Raw genomic sequence first — 6,461 nt, 5'->3', positions numbered from 1 at the left:
GAAGCAATGATGGTACTCATGAACTTTTCATGTAGCTTAAAGCACATTTTGCAAAAAAGAGAATAAGTAAGCCAGACGATGTGGAGGCAAGTTTGCAACAAGGCAAAATTTCTCTGATATGACATACTCTTGAAAAAACTCACTGATATGAGCATGCGATTTTGACTCATGGCAAGTTAGTTAAGAACTCAGATTAACTGAAATTCACAGCATTGTCGTTTCGAAAGCTATTCATGTGGGCTATTCTAGAGAATTAACATATTGAGCCTCTTTAACAATTAGATATGAGGAATGCTTTATTCTATGAAGACTTAGAGGAAGAACTATTTATGGATGTTCCACCTAGCTTTGAAGATTTCTCAGTTGATGGGAGTGTGCAAGATTAAAAAGGCATTATATGAGTTACAAAGTCTGCTAGAGCATGATTTGAGATGTTTACTTGGGCTATGCTTAGATGTGGCTACAAATTGAGTCAAGATGACCGTACCCAATTTATTTAACATTCAAATGAAAACAAGGTTACTACACTCCTTGTGTATGCTGATGATATTTGATATATAAGAAATGTAGAAGGAGTATGAGATAAAAGACTTTGGTAACTTAAAGCACTTCTTGAGTATTGATGTTGCAACATCTCAAAGAGAGTGTTTATCTCACCAAGAACATACTTTTTGGACCTTTTTAAGGACAAAGTGTGCTTGGGTATAAAGCTATTGATACCATGTTGCAGCAGAATTGCACGAGTTGAAACTAAAGATTCATTTGACAGGGAGAGATTGTGAGATTATTAGAATATATAGTGGTGTGAATATTTTAGATTGTGTTAGATTGTATGAATATTTTATTCTTAAGTTTATTCTTGTTTCCTATTTAGGATTAGGCCTAGAATTGCTATATAAATAAGATGTACACATTGTATTGTTTCACAATTGAATATACAGATTATTATTCAAAAACTTATAGAGATATCAAAGGCTGGTTGGTAAGTTAATTAATCCATCTCATACTTTCCTAGATATAGGTTATGTTGTTAGTTAGCCCTATGAGCCACTATGCATATTCCCATTGAATCGCATATCAGTTTATAGACTACTCTGGGTACTTCAAAAGAAAGAGTTCAATGTTTTACAACATTTGCATAACTTCAATGGCAAACATCAGCATGCAGCCATGCAAACTGAGATTTATGTAGCTTGGGTAACCAAATGAAAAATGACATGTTATTCAAATGAAAAAAATGCTATGAGATCCATCTACATTTATTATAATTCAGTTAGAAATAGATGATGTTGCACAATGGAAGAAATGCTCTACAAAATTTACAAGAAAACTAAATACAACTTAACACATTGTAAATCAATATAATCGAAATGCACTGTTATGCAAATTTGAAGCATATACTTGAAACAATTAAGTAGTGAATACAAGTTCAAAAAGCATACATACAAATACAAAACAGAGAACATAAAGTTCAAGAATAGGACATGTATTGTGTACCTGTTATTCCATTTCATGCTTCTTTTTTTATTTCCAATCCCTTCAAAGAGCAAAATGTAATCAACTTCAGTACCATATTATAGCAGTTCACACGGTTGGCATTAATGATTAGATGAAATCAATAACTAATATTTTAGTTCAAAAAATAAGGGATATTACACCATTCGATATATATATTTGTATGTGGAAACATATCAAAGTCATATCTATAAACAAGGCAAGAAGTCATCAACAAGCAAGTCTCACTTAGGAAAGGGAAAAGAAATCATGCAACAAATTGATATTGCTAGTGTAATTTATTTAACTTGTAATTTTCTATTATTCATGACACTCATAGTGAAAAGTTGAACCACTAAATTAACAATACAATCCATCATCAACCAATTTGTCAACAGACATTTCAACAGAATTTCTTGTTTGAACATGAGAGACATTTTAAAGATGTTGGCACACAAATAAAAGCATTTGTACCACATTAGATGACATCAAAGTGCATTAATGACCATCATCTTCACCTCATAAATAATTTTTAATAAGAAATTTAAGCGACTCATATTGTTTTTGATGTGGAATTGCTTTTGTATTCTAGAAGAAATCTAAGTAGAAACTTCATTAGCTTTTGGGATTTTTTGTTGATACTTACAAATTGTTCACGTGAAATACCAAATATATAGCCAAAGATTACATAGGAAAGAAGAAGGAGCTGACCTTCCATAACAGATTCTCCAACATATTTTCACATCATTTTGAAAAGTGGTGACCATATGTGCAGTGGGATTTGTTCCTTGAATTCTTTTCCTTTTTTTCTTCTGGGTTTTTAATGGAATTCAATTATTGAATATGCCCCATAACTAAACCAAGCCAAATCAAAATTAAGTTTTGTATCCCATTCAAGTGAGATCAGCTACATAAATAATTTTTTACCATTATGCTTTATCAATGAATATATACTTAGTTAATTAAATAAATGCATATGAACTACATAATATGCCAAAGTATTCTTCCACTTGAACCAGCATATTTTGAACTTATGAATCGTAGCACCTCCAACCTCATCATGCTTATTAATAATCGAAGTTAAGTAACAAAAATGTTCACTATTTGCTTCCCATCACTAAATTGCATTAACAACATTGCTTTTGGGATCAAATGCACATTTCTTGTGAACAGTCAATGCAATCCCTTAGTTTCTACAATTATCTTCTAGTGAATTGAAGAGGAAAAGTAAACAATTGAAATTTAGACTCCAGATCCGAAATTTTTTGCAAATGGGAGTTCCTCCCTACTGTGTCCAACAAAACTATTCAATCAATCATACGCTGGTGTTTACGCCTTCACAAACAATACGTAATCATAAAGTGAAACTATACTAATGACTTAATTGATGGAAGCAATTCCAAAAAACAAGCCCATTTTACAAATAGCATACTTACTGCAGGAAGTTAAAGACTCCCAAATCCTATCCATGGAAGTTTAAGTGTTACTAGTCCTACATTAACAATGGCCACAAACATAATATCCATAAAAAGCAACCTGACTGACAAACATTAACAATGGCCACAAACATAATATCCATAAAAAGCAACCTGACTGACAAATAGCATACTTACCGCAGGAAGTTAAAGACTCCCAAATCCTATCCATGCAAGTTTAAGTACTACTAGTCCTACATTAACAATGGCCACAAACATGATATCCATAAAAAGCAACCTGACTGACAGTAACAATCGTCTCTGCTAGGATTCAGCAATTGAAGATAAAAATTGCTAGCAATGAAAGAGCGTATACGATCCAGGAAATAACCTTGAGGCAGAGCGGGAAAGAGACTGTGATGGCAACAAAGAAAGCGGTAACTCCACAGACTACTCCAGCGTGCTCGAGCACGCGGCCTAGGTTTGGGTGCTTGGAAGAAATGTATTTGGCAACAAAGATAAAAGCAAACGCAAACACCATTACCAGACACAGCAAGTGGAAGGTTATAGAGTAGTATTGCGTAGTAGGAGTCTGGGTGGATCGGATGGCAATTTCAAAAGCTGCTGTCAAGCAGAACTCTACGACTAGCATCGGCAATTCAGGAGGAACTTGAACTACTGATTCAGACGGCGGAGCTTGAAGAGCAGATTCAGGCGGTGGCGGTGGCGGTGGCGGTGGCGGAGCCACAACCCGTGGTTCAAACGGTCTCATTTTCACCAAACTCTCACACAAAATGCATACGACAGCGCTTTACCTTTATATTGTTATTGGGTTGTGAGATTTTTTCAAAAGTAACAAAGCAAAAAGAGCAAGGAGAGAGAAAATACAGAAAGAGACAGTTTTCTTTTCTTTATTTTATATTTCAAAAGGCAAATGTGTTTTCCATATTCGACCCACTAAAGATGGCCTCTTTTTTATTTCACAGTGACAAGAGACAGTGGATTTTTTATTTCACAGTGACAAGAGACAAGAGACAGTGGAAATAAAACAGTGACAAGAGACAGTGGAAGAAAAGAGACAGTGGATTTTTTATTTCACAGTGACTTTCATGAAAACTTTCTGCTAGGTTTCATGAAAATTTTCATGAAAATCATCTGCACCGTTGGATCATGAGATACATACCTGATCTAACGGTGCAGATGATTTTCATGATGATTTTTATGAAAATTCTTCATGAAACCTAACATTTCCCTTTTTATTATTAGGGAAAATTACTTGCCACATAACCGAGGGTGTGAGCAAGGATCTCTCCTTGACTTTTTGTACTTGACTCCTTATTTGATGGGTCATCGAACTTATTTTTGGATTTAATTTCGATAATTTGAATCATTCACATTTTAAAATTTGTCATATAGATCATACTTGTAAAAAATCAAATTGATCGAATATCAGAAGAACTAAAAACTATTTATTAAAAAAATTTAATAGATAATTTTATTGTTTAATAAAACTTTTAATTCACATGGTTTTTGATATCCAATCGATTTAATTTTTTACAAGTATGATATACATGACAAATTTTAAAATGTGAACAATTCGGATCATCAAAATTCTACCCAAAAATTGTTCTAAAAACCCATCAAGTAAGAAATTAAATAAGAGAGTCAAGGAGGAGATCCTTGCTCGAATTTGGTAGGTATAAACCTTGAGCTCCCACTGTTCACAAAAAAAAAAAAAAAAAACTTTCTCCTCCCCAAGTTCCACTCTCTTGAGGTCTCAAAGGTCATGCTTGTTTTCCTACAAGGTTGGAGTAGGTTAGATGTGGATCCTACTCATGACTTGTTTAGTTGTGAAATGATCAATGAGATTAGTGAATTAGCTAGGAAATTAATATTGAAAAGAGTGTTTTGCCTCTCTGGCCCCTTTTTCTTGACTTCTCCATTTCATTTGTGAAAATTGGCGGAATATTAGTGCCATTTTTTAATATTTTATATATATAAATCCATTTAAAATAGTAAAAAAATAAAAATTATTACTATGGTATTATTAACTTAGTAGTGTACAAACACTATTTATCTTACATTTTTAACTTAATCTCACTTTATTACTAATCTCCTCACTCAATTCTATTGTATTAATAATCATATCCAACATAATCTGTCAAACAAACGAGGTCAAAGGGGCTAGACTAGGAGCTGAAATTCTAGAAGTCACCCCTTTGTGGTCAGGTTTTTTTTTTACTTGCCAATTCTATTTTTACTAAACTATTATAAATTAATAAAGAATTTAAGAATTTAATTATAAATATATATAAAATTTATTATTGATTTATAATTATTTTTTAAATTAACACTCAACAGAAATTTTTCCTTATTATCATAGAAATCTTATGAGAGTCTCTCAATTTCAAAGGACTAAAAAAAAAAAGGAAGAATAACATATCAATTGATATTTTTTTTTTGAAAAAAATTCAAATTAATGATAAATTTTATGAATTTTAAGATTTCTTATTTAACATCAGAAGGTAGGATCTGTATCTTACATATCCTACATATTTTAATGTATTAGTAATTATTTAACTTATTTGTATTTTTTCCTTAAAAAAAAAAGTTAGTGGTTTTGTCTTCTAGAGAGAGAGAGTGTGACATAAATATAAGGGGGAAAAAAAGTGTAATGAGAGAGAAAAATGCATAAAGTGACTGGGAAAAGGGAGAGTAGACAAAATTGGAGATAAGAGACATGATGAGAGAGGAAGAAGGGTGAACATTTATTGTTAGAGAAATCTTGTAAGAGTCTATCTTAATTTCAAAGGAGGACTTAAAAAATAAAAAAATAAAATAAAAAGCGGTTTTGTTTTCTAGAGAGATGGAGAGACAAAATATAACCTAGGAGAAGGGAAAAAAAACAAAAAAAAAATATTAAGGAGAGAGAAAAATATAGAAAGTGACATGAGACAAAATGAGACAAGAAAGGTGATTATTAGAGAAATCTTATAAAAGAGTCTCTCAATTTCAGGACTAAACAAAAAGCGGTTGTTTGGTTTGTAGTATCTCTGCCTCAAATTATTCATTCAATATGAAAGATGAAAATTCAAAATTAATATATTTTGTATTAAATTTTTTAAATATTTTTTAGAGAAAATTATTAAAAAGTCCAATATAAAGAGGGTATAAGGTATTAGGTCTAGTGGATATTTTTTTTTGTTGGTAAGAGGTCCACCATTTATAAAATAGTTTGATGAGAAGTCTTTTTGTTGATTTTTTAGGACATTTTATTTTTAATTTTACCTCTTAATTTATCTGTTGACTTTTCGTTAACTGTCTGTTCAAATTTATATCTATTTGTTCAAGTTTTTTGACTATCTGTTCAATTTTTTCCCCTTATCTGTTTAAAATTTTGTTATTTGTTCCATTTTTACACTTACCTCTGTGTGTGTGTGTGTGTGTTTTGAAATTCTCATTTTTAACTTATCTGCTCAAATTCTCATTTTTAACAAATCCGTTGTTCAAAAAATTATATATTCAATTTTTTTTTCTATCTATTAAAAAATT

Source organism: Camellia sinensis, chromosome 15, assembly GCF_055761805.1.
Source record: "Camellia sinensis isolate YWXY chromosome 15, ASM5576180v1, whole genome shotgun sequence".
Taxonomy (NCBI): Eukaryota; Viridiplantae; Streptophyta; class Magnoliopsida; order Ericales; family Theaceae; genus Camellia; species Camellia sinensis.
The sequence above is the reverse complement of the archived record's forward strand: the minus strand, read 5'-3'. Positions refer to the sequence as shown.